Source organism: Micromys minutus (assembly GCF_963924665.1).
Source record: "Micromys minutus genome assembly, contig: SCAFFOLD_145, whole genome shotgun sequence".
In the NCBI taxonomy this organism is placed as follows: Eukaryota; Metazoa; Chordata; class Mammalia; order Rodentia; family Muridae; genus Micromys; species Micromys minutus.
The window spans coordinates 467,092-481,852 of NW_027667191.1; the positions used below are offsets into that span (position 1 = coordinate 467,092).

General features: G+C 41.6%; 1 pseudogene across 1 annotated transcript; it reads right to left on the reverse strand.

Annotated features, from left to right (window-relative positions):
• Positions 1–4,317: 4,317 nt before the first annotated feature.
• Positions 4,318–14,100, reverse strand: LOC308416200 (eukaryotic translation initiation factor 4E transporter-like; annotated as a pseudogene). Its single transcript has 4 exons — positions 14,066–14,100; positions 12,464–13,172; positions 10,962–12,255; positions 4,318–4,509 (listed from the first exon to the last, which is right to left on the reverse strand). The product of its transcript is annotated as a eukaryotic translation initiation factor 4E transporter-like (transcript).
• Between the last annotated feature and the right edge of the window lie 661 nt (positions 14,101–14,761).

A 14,761-nucleotide genomic window follows, 5' to 3' on the forward strand; every position in this document is an offset into this window, starting at 1 on the left:
CTTATTCCTTCTTCCTTCTGTTCTTTTTCTTCATCTTCCTCTTCCTTCTTCTTCTTTTCTTCTATTTTTCTCTTTGTTCTCTTCCTCCTCTTCTCTTTTTCATCCTATTCGGCTCTTGTACTTTCTTGTTCTCCTTCTCTTTCGCATTCTTATTCTTCACTTTCTCCTTCTCCTTCTCCTTCTCATTCTTCTTCTTCTTCCTCTTCTCCTTCTTTTTCTTCTTCTTCTTCTTCTACTTCTTCCCTTTTTCTTTCTTCTTCTCATTATTTCTTTTCATCCTCCTTCTCCTCTTTTTCTTCCTCCATTCCTCCACCCGTCCTATTCTTCCTTTATCTCTTCTTCCTTTATCTCATCAACCACGTTTTCCTCCTCCTATCCCCTTCCTTCTCCCTTATTCTTCGTCTCTTTCTCATTATTTTTCTGGTTTTTTTTCTTCTTCTCATTCTTATTCTTCTTCTCTTTCTCATTCTTCTTCTTTTACTTCTTTTTCTTCTTTTTTTTCTTTTCTTCTTCTTTTCTTCTTCTATTCTTCTTCATCTTGATCTTCCTTTTGTTCTTCTTCTTCTTGTTGTTCTTCTTCTTCTTTTTCCTCTTTTCTCATTCTTCTTCTTGTAGTTCTTCTTCTTCCTCTTTCTGTTCCTCTTCCTCTTCATTTTCCTCTTCCTCTTCTTCTTCCTCTTCTTCTCCTTCTTCTTTTTCTTCTTCTTCTTCTTCTTCTTCTTCTTCTACTTTTTTTCTTTGTTCTCCTCCTCCTCCTCTTCTTTTTAGTCCTCCCTTACTCCTCCCTTCCTCTTCTTCCTCTATCTACTTCACATACTTTATCTACACCACCTCCCTTCATCCTCCCTTCTTTTTCGGCTCCTTCTGCTTTTTCTTGTTCTCCTTCTCTTTCCCATTCTTATTCTTCACCTTCTCCTTCTCCTACTCCTTCTTATTCTTCTTATTCTTCTTCTTCTTCTTCTTGTTTTTCTTCTTCTTCTCCTTCTCCTTCTTTTTCTCCTTCTCCTTCTCCTTCTCCTTCTCCTTCTCCTTCTTCTTCTTCTTCTTCTTCTTCTTCTTCTTCTTCTTCTTCTTCTTCTTCTTCTTCTTCTTCTTCTTCTTCTTTCTTCTTCTCATTATTTCTCTCCTCCTCCTCCTCCTATTTTCTTCCTTCATTCCTTCTCCCTTCTGTTTTCTTCCTCTATATCCTTCACCACCTTTTACTCTTTCAACTCTTTTTTTTATCCATTCTCCTTCGTCTCTTTCTTGTTCTCTTTCTTGTTCTCATTCTCTTTCTCATTCTTATTCTTCTTTTCCTTCTCATTCTTCTTCTTCTACTTTTTTTCTTCTTTCTCTTTTTCTTTTATTTTCTTGTTCTTCTTCTTCTTCATTTTCATCTTTCTCTTGTTCTTCTTCTTCTTGTTCTCCTTCTTGTTCTTCTTCTTGTTCTTCTTCTTCTTTTTCTTCTACTTCTTCTTCTTCTTCTTCTTCTTCTTCTTCTTCTTCTTCTTCTTCTTCTTCTACTTCTTCTTTTTCTTCTTCTTCTTCTTCTTCTTCTTCTTCTTCTTCTTCTTCTTCTTCTTCTTCTTCTTCTTCTACTTTTTCTTTTTCTTTTACTTCTTCTACTTCTTCTTCTTCTATTTTTTCTTCTTTTACCTTTTGTTCTTTTTTTTGCTCTTGTTCTTGTTCTTCTTCTTCTTCTTCTTCTTCTTGTTCTTCTTCTTCTTATTCTTTTTCTTCTTCTCCTTCTCTTCCTCCTTTTCTTCCTTCTTCTCTTTCTTTTTTCCTCTTTCTCCATTCCTCTTCTTCCTATTCTTCTATCTCTTCATCTTTTTCTTTTTCTTCTTCATTTTCTTTTTCTTCATCTTCTTCTTCTTTTTCTTCTTCTTTTTCTTCTTCTTCTTCTCCTTCTTCTTCTTCTTCTTCTTCTTCTTCTTCTTCTTCTTCTTCTTCTTCTTCTTCTTCTTCTTCTTTTGTCTTCTTCTTATTATTATTCTTCTTCTCCTCCTCCTCCTCCTTTTTTCTCTCATTCTTCACTTTTTTCTATTCCTTTTCCTTTTTCTTCTCTTCCTTCTTCTTCTTCTCCTCTTTCTCCTCCTCCTCCTCCTTCTTCTTCTTCTACTGTCTCTTCACCTTCTCCTTTTCCTCTTTATCATTCTCATCTTCTTCATCCTCTTTCACCGCCTCTTTTTTTTTTCTCCTGCTCCTTTCCTCCAACCCTTCACTCACATTTTATAAAAGAAAAATTTCCAGGACTGACAATTTTGTATTTGAACCATGTAGGCTCTATTAGATTGTTATTATTATTTTAAATAAAAGATTTTTATAGAAAAACAAAACCACCTCCCATACACAGGGAAAAGAGCACAAAAATTCACCTGATACAGAACAACTGAAATTTGTAACCATCCAATCTAGTTTGCTATTACTTTTCAGTTTCATAAACAGTTTCCCTTTGTTCTGGCTAGTTTTTTCTGCTGAAACACCATCAAGTTTTTAAGGAGTTAAGAATTTCAGAACTGGGACCTGCTTTCAAGATGAGGAAGGTGGCAATAAGCGCATCCTAGTATGAATGTATCTACCTAAAAATTATTTAAAAAATAACTAGTGAGTGGTGTAATAGTCTACATATCTCAGAGACCAACAGGGATGAATCAAAACATTTATGTTGATGGTCCAGTAAACATAACAGCCACATTCCTTGTCAGAAGATCTCTTGTAAGGAAAATAGGGAGGAGCTGGAAAAAATATATGAAATAGCTGCTCAGAAAGTACTAGGAAGTTAATTCTAAGTACTATACAAATCAAACCGTGTTCAAGAGAGAAATGGGCAACTTAAAAATATACAGATAGCTGTCCACAGGTCTTTGAGAATTCAAGAAAATGTCAGTAGACATAGGAGGCCCCAAGTCTTCTAAGCTGAAGGAACCCTTAATTGCTCCGAAATGACAAAGATAAATTCTATTTGAGAAAGCACTTAAATTCTAACTTAAAAGAAAACACCAAGACATCCTGCTTCTCTGCCACAATCAATTTCCTTCATGGAAAGAGAAACCAGGAAGCAAATAAAATCCCTCTGGTGATGAAGAATGTCTTTTACTCACATTCTGAATTTGAAAAGCAGTAGTTTTTTTTTTTTTTTTAATTTTCTGTGTGTGACCATGTGTGTGAATAATTTGAAAGACACTTCCCTGAAAAGCAGGGGTCCAATGAATGGCTATGAGAACTCTTAAATTCAAGCTATTAAATAAAAAAAAGGAACAAAGAACTTGAAGTTTTCTAATAGGGAGTATGTAAGGAAGACAAGAGAGAATCATATGTTTACTTTCTCCAAGTCAGGAGGAGCATAACTGTAAAAAAAGAAAAAAAAATGGGAAAAACCTGAAATGGTAGAAAACCTCTGATAATTTACAATCCCCCCAAAATAAAGACAAAACAATCCAAACATCTAAAGACTGATGAAAAGCAGCTGGTACATTTTTACTCCTGTAATTCATAAAACTTGTTTGCTGATTTTGGTCTTCTGTAATTTTCATACTGTACTTGATTTAATAAAAAGAACTGGGTTTTCCCCTCTTACTATGTTCTTCTAGTACAAGACAATCAGCAATTTTTCTTTTTTATCTATTCTAATAAGTTCCTGTTAAGCAGCACAGTGAATTTGGGGCTGTCTTGTGTATACATCCCAGAGTCATAATGGGAAACTTTTAGGATGTAAATACATAAGTTGTGATGGAAGGAACTGTCATCCTATCTGAAAAACTTGTTTCCCAGTAAGGTCTTTCCCCTTCAGTGTAACAGAACGACACAACAATGAAAACTTATTTTTCTTTTCAAGGGAAACCACAAAATGGGTGAACTACTAAGTCCAGGGTGGTTTTTCTATTTGATAAATACATCTAGAACTCTGTACAGTAAATAAAATTTTCATGCACTTTAAGTGTCTTTAAATGACTTTTAGGCAAATAAACCATTTGCTATATTGATGGTGTATAAGAATCACCCTCTCATTTTAATGGCCATAGGGATCTCTTCCCCAGTTTCCAAAGGAATCTTGAAGACCCAGGTACTTTCTTAAAGAGTTTTCTGCACATCATACTAAATAACATGCATAGAGTTTCAACAACATTCTTTTTAAAGTTAAGTATTACTCTTTAAAATAGGTATGCTAACCACTGAGAAAAGTCCACACAACTATTCCCATTACACTGCTTCATTTATTCATTGGAAGTATAAAAGAAGTCAAATAACATGAGATTCAACAAGTTAGTTTATCCATTGGCTATGGCATGATGGCAACAAATGTTCCAAGGCCTACATTTATTTAACAGCCTTCAGTCATAATGTAGATCCAAAACATTTGGCAAGGCCCACAGGGATGCTGCTTCTTTGGTTGGTGTGATGGTCCAGCTGGACGTGCATATGGAGAAGGCCTGACCAGCTAGTTACATTTTGAGAAGTCTGAATGTTGATAGCTGCTGCCTGGGAACTAGATCCTGGAGGATGCAGAACTGAGTACTGTAGCTGCTCCTGCATTGTTGGAAGCCGTTTGTGCCTCACCAATAGATGGCGCTGGCTTTCTGCCGATGTTTCAGCAAAAAGAGCTGTTGTGCACATATACCATGCATGTCACAGACTGCTCTTGTGGTATGCAAATGAGATACTGGAGGGTTCACCAATCAGGAAGCAGCACGAGTCTCCTGGGCATATTTAAGCAGTGCACTTTTTTCCCTCAGCAGTCCCCTGCTCAAGAGTACTGTACAATAAAGGTTGTTGGCTGAAAAATCCTGTTGCCAAGCATCGTTCTTGCTGGTGAGATGTAGGGTGCGTGACAAGTGGTGCTGAAAATCCCAGGAAGCCTTTACATCGCTAGTCCCAAGGGGAACCTTCAGTCCATTGAAGTGGAATCAGAACTGCGAAAAGGTAAATTAAATAGGTAAGCTCCAAGAGACATGTCCTTTTTTGGATTCTCTCTGGCAGTAGAGGGGTTATTTCTTGCATTTGTGGTGACTGTTTTGACAATATCGCTGTGGAAGTTAGTTAGATTATGTTTGCGGGATCAGAAATGTGAGGCCATGATTAAGGCAGGACAGAAAGTTATCACGCAGCACCAAGAGGGCATGTCAGAGTGAAATTGGGAGCGCACAAGAAACAAAAATTAAAACAAGTAGGCTCCGAGAGGCATGTCTAGAGCATGTCAGAAATGGAGCAGAATACAAAATGAAAGTGAAAGAAAACTGAAAGGAGGAAAGACCGATGAAAGACTTCCCCCCTAGAAGGATTGCCGGGAGAGGAAAAAATTCAGCCCCGGAAACGAATACGTGTTCCCCGGAGAGGATACTCTGTAACCACTAAAAGAGCTAAAAGTTTTAGAGCTGGCAGATGAGTTAGAGGATAAATTGTTTGAGTCTAAAGAGAAAGATTTAGAGGAGGAGGCAGCAAAATATGAGGCAGAGCGATATCATCCAGGATGGAGGACTCCTGCAGCGAAACTGAAAATCTTAAAGCAGCTGCCACGGTGGCCTCTGCTTCTCCACCTTATTCAGAGAGGAAGTGCGAGTTCTCCTTTGGTTCACCGGAGACATGCCATGCCCTCAGGCAAATGTTTTCCGAGTTCGAGGAGGATAATGCTGTCTGTAGTTATCACACCCTCGATCATAAGAAAGTTAAAGAGTTGGCAGAGTCAGTCCGAGCTTATAAAGTCACCGCTAATTATGCCATGTCCAAGATAGAGAGGTTAACTACAATAGCAATGACCCCTACTGATTGGCAGTTTGTTACTAAAGCTTGTCTCCTAAGTATGAGACAATACATTGAGTGGAAAGCCTTTTGGCATGACGCTTGTCAGACCCAGGCTGGTGCCAATGCAGTCGCCCGATAGCCAGCTTGGAATTTTGAAATGTAGACAGGACAGGGACAGTGGGCAGTCAACCAAACAGCCTACCCCGAGGAAGTCTATGGCCAGATAGTGCTTTGTGCCGTGAAGGCATGGAAAGTGCTCACAAATAAGGGAGAAGTGTCAGGAAATCTAACAAAAGTTATTCAGAGTCCAAGTGAACCCTTCTCAGATTTTGTGGCCCGCATGATGGAAGCAGTGGGCAAAATGTTCAGAGACCAAGAACAGGCTATGCCCTTGATAGAGCAACTGGTCTTTGAACAATGCACTAAGGAATGTCATAATGCCATTGTCCCCTGGAAGGCTAAAGGATTACAAGCCTAGATTAAAGCCTGTAGAGAGATCGGAGGACCCTTAACTAATGCAGGCTTAGCTGCTGCCATACTACAGGGGCAGCGGCGGCCTGGTCCTCCTAGGAGGAGTGTCACTTGTTTTCAATGTGGGAAGCCTAGTCATATGAAAAGAGAGTGTAGAAGTCAGAGCTCTGGCTTCAACCCTAAGAGTATTCCTGGCCTGTGTCCTAAGTGTAAGAAAGGGAAGCATTGGGCTAATGAATGTAGATCAGTAAAAGATTTCACTGGAAGGCCCCTAGAAGTGTCAAAAAATGTACAGCGGGGCCCCCATCCGGGTTCCACAGTATTGGACCTCTGCGCCACCACCAGAATTGTCCTAACTCCACAAATGGGAGTTCAGCCTATCCCTTCTGATTTTCATGGACCATTACCCACTAATACAATAGGGCTGCTTTTAGGGTGCACATCTGCCACCGTTAAAGGTTTGGTAGTACACCCTGGGGTGATTGATCAAGATTATGAAGGCCAACTAAAAATTATGTGCTCCTCCCAGTGGGGTTTGTTTACCATCTCCCCAGGGTATCAGATTGCACAATTACTTATCCTCCCCAGTTGTCACACCCAATTTGCATCAAGCAGGTTGAAAAGGGAGAGCAAAGGCTTCGGTTCTTCAAGAACTGACTCAGCCTATCTCTTGGTGGACTTTAATAAATGACTAACCTTGAATTTAGAGATTGAAGGAAAACTTTTTGAAGAAATTTTGGACACAGGGGTAGACAAAAGCATCATATCTACTAAGTGGTGGCCTGCTAAGTGGCCAGTTATTCAATCTTTTAAGTTATGTATCTTACAGACTGAGAAGTTGCCTACTGCAGTGTTATGGCAGAAAGGTCCTTTGCTGTGGATTCATCCACAGGCTTCCCCGGCCAAAACTATTGAATGGTGTCCCTTGGCCGTAGCCAAACTTGTTTTGCGGGGATTAAAGGTGTCAAATCTACTAAGTGTTGGACTGCTAAGTGTCCAGTTATTCAATCTTACCATTCATTACAAGGCCTCGGCTATGAAGCCAGTCCTGCTAACAGCTCGAAATCATTAAAATGGAAAGCCCCTGAGAGACAGAAAGGGACTTTTACAAAATATGTCCTTCCACTACCGGTTAATCTATGGGGAAGAGACATTTTAACAGAACTAGTCCTTAAACTTATGAATAATTATTCCCTGCCTGCTCAAGGGATGATGACTGATATGGAGTATATCCCCGGAAGAGGCATCAGCAAACATCATCAAGGTCCTACAGACCCCATACAGCCCACCATAAAATTTGATCGAAGTGCTTTGAATTTTTCTTAGGGGCCATTGAGGGGACTATGCCCATACCATGGCTAACAGAGGATGCTGTGTGGGTTCCTCAGTGGCCTCTTTCCTCTTAAAACTTAGAGGCTCTCCATCACTTGGTAAGGGAGCAATTACAGTTAGGACATTTGGAGCCTTCTAGCTCCCCTTGAAATACTCCAATTTTTGTTATAAGAAAGAAATCAAGCAAATGGAGACTCTTACATAATCTCAAACCTATTAATGCACAAATGCAACAGTTTATGTTTTTCCAACGAGGTCTCCCACTTCTGTCAGCTTTACCCAAGCTGTGGGAGATAATTATTATAGATTTTAAAGACTGTTTTTTCTCTGTCCCATTACATCCCAAAGATAAAGAGAAGTTTGCCTTTACTCTTCCTGTCATAAACCATGTAGAACCTGATAAAAGATACCAATGAAAAGTTCTCCCACAAGGAATGGCAAACAGTCCTACTATGTGCCAGCTGTATGTACAACAAGCTTTAACCCCTATTAGAAGGCAATACTCGTCATTGACCATTTTTCATTATATGGATGACATTCTTTTATGTGGCCCTAATATTCAAGACTTAGAAGTAGCCTTTGATGATTTAGTTAAGTCCTTACAGCACATTGGGTTAACGATAGCTTCAGAGAAAGTTCAGCGATCACAGATGGGAAGGTTCTTAGGAGCCGTCGTTCACCCAGAATTTGATATACCTCAAAAAATAAAAATCAGAAGAGATCATTTACAGACATTAAATGATTTCCAAAAGCTCCTAGGGGACATTAATTGGCTTAGGCCATTCCTAAAGATTTCTACTGCTAAACTAAAACCCTTGTTGGATATTCTTGAAAGAGATCAACAGTTAACATCCCCACGATCTCTGACCACCGGGGCTGTGGCAGCCTTACAGAAGGTAGAGAAATCCTTGGCTGAAGCTCAGATAGTCATAATACACCCTGGTAAACCTTTTGAGCTGTGTCTTACAGACTGAGAAGTTGCCTACTGCAGTGTTATGGCAGAAAGGTCCTTTGCTGTGGACTCATCCACAGGCTTCCCCGGCCAAAACTATTTAATGGTATCTCTCGGCCGTAGCAAAACTTGCCTTGAGTGGATTAAAGGCTACTGTTACTCATTTTGGTACCTATCCAGAAAAAATAATTATTCCATATACTGCAGAAAAGTTACAGAATTTGGCTGTTGTTGATGATGATTGGGCCATACTTGTATGTGCCTTTTCTGGGACATTTGACAATCATTACCCTAAAAACCCAATTTTGACCTTTGCATGCTATCAGCCTCTCGTGTTTTCCCGTGTGACAAGTGCAGTTCCTCTTACAAAAGGTGACATAGTATATACTGATGGCTCTAAAACAGGGATAGGCACATATGTGCATAAAGGCAAAGTAGTAACCAAACAGTTTGCCCAAAATTCCCCTCAGTTGGATGAATGTCAAGTTGTTCTAGAAGTTTTAAATGCTTTCCCTGGTTTGGTTAATATAGTCTCAGACTCCTCTTATGTAGTTAATGCAATTAATTCCCTGGAGGGAGCTGGTCTAATTAAAACTCGGAGCTCAGTTGCTTCCATATTTATGCAAATTCAGCAGAAGCTGTTATCCAGACGTTCTCCTTGCTAAACCACGCACATTCATGCCCACTCAGGCCTACCTGGTCCAATGTCACAAGGTAATAATTTAGCAGATCTTGCCACCCGAGCTACTGCATTTGCAGTCCTGACCCCTGTGGAGGCCGCTACCCAGTTCCATTCTCTGTTTCATGTGACAGCTGAAACCTTAAGTAGGCGTTTCTCCATCACCAGAAAAGACAACAGAGACATAGTTCTCTACTGTGGAAACTGCAGTGTCTTTGCCACCACCCCACATGTAGGGGTATACCCACGAGGCATTCAGCCTCTCCAAGTTTAGCAAATGGATGTCACCCATGTTCCCTCCTTTGGAAAATTAAAATATGTATATGTGTCCATTGATACCAGTTCAGGAGTCATTTTTGCTTCTCCTTTATAGGGAGAAAAGGCTTCTCATGTTATTACTCATTGTCTTGAAGTGTGGAGTGCATGGGGCATACCTAAAGTGTTAAAAACAGATAATGGTCCTGCCTATACTTCAGCAAAATTCAAGCAATTTTGCCATCACATGGGTGTTTCACTCCTGACAGGTTTGCCTTATAATCCTCAGGGTCAAGGCATCATTGAAAGAGCTCATTGCACCCTGAAGGTATATTTAAACAAACAAAAAGGGGGAAATGAAGAGGTGCCCCCTACACCCAAAATAGCCATTTCTACTCTACTTCTTACCTTAAATTTTTAAAATTTGGATGCTCATGGCCATTCAGCTGCCGAGCACCATGGACAATGGCCTGTTCCACCTAAAGAGTTAGTAAAATAAAAAGATGTCCTCACTGGAGATTGCAAAGGCCCGGATTCTATTTTAATACGATCCAGGGGAGCTATTTGTGTGTTTCCACAGGAAGAAGAAAGCCCAATTTGGATCCCAGAACATCTAACACGTTGAGTGCTACCAGAACAAAATGCTGCTCTACATGCTTTTGATGAGCCTGTCCTGCATGACGATTCAAGCAGAACCGAGTTGGGAGATTCTGTTGGTGTTTCCAAAACCAATGCACATTCGCCATTATGCAAAACTATTTCCTTTTTGTTTGGCACCAATAAAACCTTTGATGTACCTTACTTGCCCTAAGACACTGAGATAGCAGGGTTAGTGGAAAATAGAACTTTTGCCTTATTAGCTAGTTTTTGGCATGCTTTTGTGCGGATGGACTGTGTTTCTGCTCTAGATGGTGTGCAAACTCTGTACTCAAAAACAAGGTGACAAAGTGGTCATAGCACAAGCTCTTGCTGCACTCGAAATGGGCACCTCTCCCTCTGTTTGGCTTAGTATGCTTAAGGAGAAGTGATGGGTCTGTGTCTGGATAGCCCTTGCACCCTGAGACTTTGAGACATTGCACCAGGAATGGGTGTCCTACACATAGGCAGCCTTTGCACCCTGCAGGGCTCGTTCCCATTGTACGCAGGAGGGTGCTTTACCCAAAATTATTGCTGATCATTGTCTTGAACGCTAAAGGTCCAACAACAGCCTGATGGTTGATTGGCCATGTTTTATTTAAGATAAAAGAAAGAAATGTTGGAAGCCATTTGTGCCTCTCCAATAGATGGCGCCGGCTTTCTGCTGATGTTTCAGCAAACAGAGCTGTTGTGCTCATATACCATGAATGTCACAGCCTGCTCTCGGGGTATGCTAATGAGATACTGGAGGGCGCGCCAATCAGGAAGCGGCACGTGTCTCCTGGGCATATTTAAGCAGTGCACATTTCTTCCTCGGCAGTCCCCTGCTCAAGAGTGCTGTACAATAATGGTTGTTTGCAGAAGAATCCTGTTGCCGTGTGTCATTCTTGCTGGCAAGACATAGGGCAGGTGACACTGCATCACTGCCAAATGCAGAGAGGTCCCAGGGTTTAAGAGAGGGTGACTAGCAGCAGAGACCAAAGGGTACAAAGGTTGACCCAGGAGTGAGCCAGATAGTCACTGTAATGAAGTGTATCCCAGGAGGAAGCACACCTTGGAGGAATCTTGGAAGATGCTGTAGATGTACCTTTGGACTAATCTGGGTAATGCTGGTGCATGGGTTGAACAAAAGGAACGTGAGGGTAAAGGGGAACTTGGTTGGTAGGACAGAGAAAAGGTGTTCCTGGGATTGGGGATGCCAGGGTAGCTGTTTTCTGCCCAGTTGCTTTAGGTCTGTGATCTTGTTTTTTGGTGTAAGGGTTGGTCTGGGACAGCAGAGTGGAGCATGAAGACCGCTGTATTGTCGAAAGTTTAAGATTTGTCATAGAAGAGTCTTGATCAGTATTGGGTATGGGATTGGATGACAGGAGATTCTTTTCGTTGGCCTTCTGAGTATCCTCTTTACCATCACCAGGAACAAATGTTTCAAGAGCTATTTCCTCCTTGCTCTTCTCTCTGCTTTCATATACATTGCAGATCACATGTAGGGGTGAAGGAAGGAGAAAGCATGCTCATGATGGAGGCAGCAGGAGCAGAGGAAGATGAATTTCCTCGGTGCATGGGTGCTGGTGACTCTCACATTAACTGTTGCCTGTTTCTGAGCCCAACTCTGGTTCTGTCCACTTGCGGTTTGCTAAAACCAGGCTGGTAGGAGGGTGCTGTCTGTACAGGAAGGTCAGGTGGTAGAGCCAGCCCCTCCAAAGCAACTTTCTGCATTCTAGCTGACTCATCTGGGCTGAGACAGGACTCATGGGCTTGCACATGCCTAGGAATGGATATCCAAGTAGTTGCTGGGGTCCTGATTGGTGATAATATCCTTGAATGAAGGTAGTCTGTTGAGGCTTCTTGAGTTTGAAACACGTGTAGGATGTTTTGAGAGAAAGACTGGCCCGGAATCTCAGCAGGGGCTAACAAGTGACTGACTTTGGGCTGGGTAGGCAAAGTCTCACTTGCCTTTGCTAGTTTGTTGAATGCAGTCATATCACCATCTTTCTTCAGCTGTTGATTGCTAATCACAGCACTCAGAGTCTCCTAAATGTTCTGCCATGAAGGGAGTTGAATTCTTCATATTCTGCTCCACCTTCAAGCCTTTCAGCCCAGCTTCTACCTCTTCCACTGAAAGTAAAATCCCTAAATGTGAGCTCTTTTTAAGTTTTTCTTCATTTGTAGAAAGGCTAGAAAGAAGAGGTTTAAAATCCAATTTGGCTTTCTGTAGCATTCCTTTTTTAATGTTGTTTTTTAAAAAATTTAACTTTATGTCTATGAGTACACTGTAGCTGTCTTCAGACACTAGAACAAGGCAGTGCATTCCATTACCGATGTTTTTAAGACACCATGTGGTTCCTGGGAATTGAACTCAGGACCTCTTGAGGAGCAGTCAGAGTTCTCTTAACCACTTAACCATTCCTTTAGCACTTCTGTAGCATTTCTAAAATGTCTATTTTATTTTTAGCATGGTCTTCTGATGGCATGGGAGCAAAATAAGTCTCTGAGTTCTGTCCAGGAGAGAAGACGGCTTGCTCTAAACCTACCAGCCTCTCAAGTTCTTCAAGGGGTGTTGGTCCAAGGCTGCTGGATTTTTTTCTCTGACCAGCTTGGGTTAGAGACCCACCTACTGAAGTGGCTGGCAGAGACTGTTCCTTTTCTCAGAACATCTATCATTGAAGCCATGCGTGGCACCTTATCAAGGTTAACAAATTTATTATAGTCAAATTCTCCTGGAGACTGCTCAGGTAAGATTACATCCCTTGGAATTTCCAGGTCAGCAGGTGGCTCCTTGGCCAGAATGACTTCCACTTAATCCTCTTCATCCACCCCTTCATTGCACTCCACTATGCCTTTTTTCACAGAGGCAGTCCATTGTTTCTTTAGTCCTTTGTGATCCTCCTCTACAATCTTATCATCAAAGCCAGTAAAATCTATGGTTTCATACTGACAGCTGAAAACCATTCTGGTTCTTTCTCAGTGTACGAATCATTTCTTCTGTGCTCACCAAAGACACGCTTACTATCTCTAAACTCCCTCCTGAAACACTTGTCCTTGTCTCGGTCTCTCAAGTCTTGCAGGTCCTTACCACTAAGATGCTGATCCTTCTCAAAGATGTAGCAGAAATTATCCTTGTCAACCCTTTGTCCACCAAGGACACAAAGCTCAGCACTGTCTTTCTCCAAATGACTGCCATCACTGACATATTTTCAGAGGCATGGTAGCTTCTGTTTAGAGGATGAATGGTCTTTTATATCCAAGAGTCCCTCTATTGTATAGCATTGGGGGGAATTTGGAGGGGTACAGTTTCTTCAGGTCAAGGAAGGCATCTCTATTTTCTGTTTCATCCCCAATTCTCTTTTTCCTTGGTGGTAGTGAAGTTTCCTGGAGTACAGGTAGGACTGGTTGAGCTGCGGGTCCAGTAATTCAGGCTGCTACAAAGTGCCTGTCACTGGTCAGTGGATGGCACCAACTGCCCCTTATTATCCTCGTGTAAGGGGCTGGGAAACCGGAAAGAGTTCACCTCTCAGCAGGCCACACTTGTGGCCATGTGAGGGGCCTCCACGGGGAGGGAGTGCCAGTGCGGGCCTCCTCTGGGAAACCCAGGTCCCCTCACCCAGATCCAGGACTACAGGCTTATTCAGAAGAAAGGCAGGGACAGTGCTCATGGAGGTGACAGACCTCAGGGAGCAGGGAGCAAGTCCACAGGTAGTCTGCCTAGAGCTGGCATCTGCTGTCTGCCCTCTGCCCGTGCGCCTCCTGCCTCTGCTGCCTCCTGCGCGCACCCTGCCACCTGATCTGCCACCTGCTCCCTGACCTCACAGGCAGGCCTGGCCCTGCGCTGGCCACACTCTTGCACTGAGTGGGCGGGGCCAGCTCTGCACCTGCTCCATGCTGTCCCTGGCTTGGGCTTGGCTTGGGCTTGGCGGGGAATCCCCCCCCCACAGGCTGGCTCTCCTTAGACACAGTAACCTGCTCTGTACAAAGTTCTTAATTGTTTACAAAAGAGCACAAGTGATTGTCTAGGATTTTACCGTTTTTCTTGGGTCAGGTGTAACAGAATTACCATTCTTTTAGTGGGGTATCTCACACTGACAGGATTTTGCCCAGGGAAATGCTGTCCAGTGCTACTTGTGCTGGACACTTGGAAGTTTATCTGAAGCTCTCCATCCAGGAATTGAGTCTACTAGAGTGCACTCGCCTTACTGATTAGCCTAGTTATTTGCCATTTTTCCTGAATTACTCTGTTTTCTTCTCTGTGTCTTTTAGGTCAGTGTGTACCAGTTTGTGTAAATGATCTTGTAACTTTACACTGTTGTATGGTAACTAATGCATATTTGTTCAGTTTTTAAAGAGTGGGATTCGCTTTCAAGATTAATTTCTGTGTTGTCTCAAGTTGAAAAATACAACTTTTCAAAGTTAATGTGCTTAAATATATAAGTTCATTCCCTTAACCCCAACTGAAAACTAACATTCAAAATGAGGGGTGGGGTGGGTCACTGTTTTTAACAATCAATCACTGCTAATAAATTCCAATGCCTACATATTTTTATAAAGTCAAACATACAGTCTTCAATGGCTTTTGAAGTGGAAAGACAAAAGCCTTTAATATGGGTTTGGATTTTGTCTCTCTCTGCTGGTTGTATGACCTTGACTAAGCTTTTCTTTTATATATATATTTGATTTATACAAGAGACTAAATCAAGCACATAAAAATACTCATTATAATT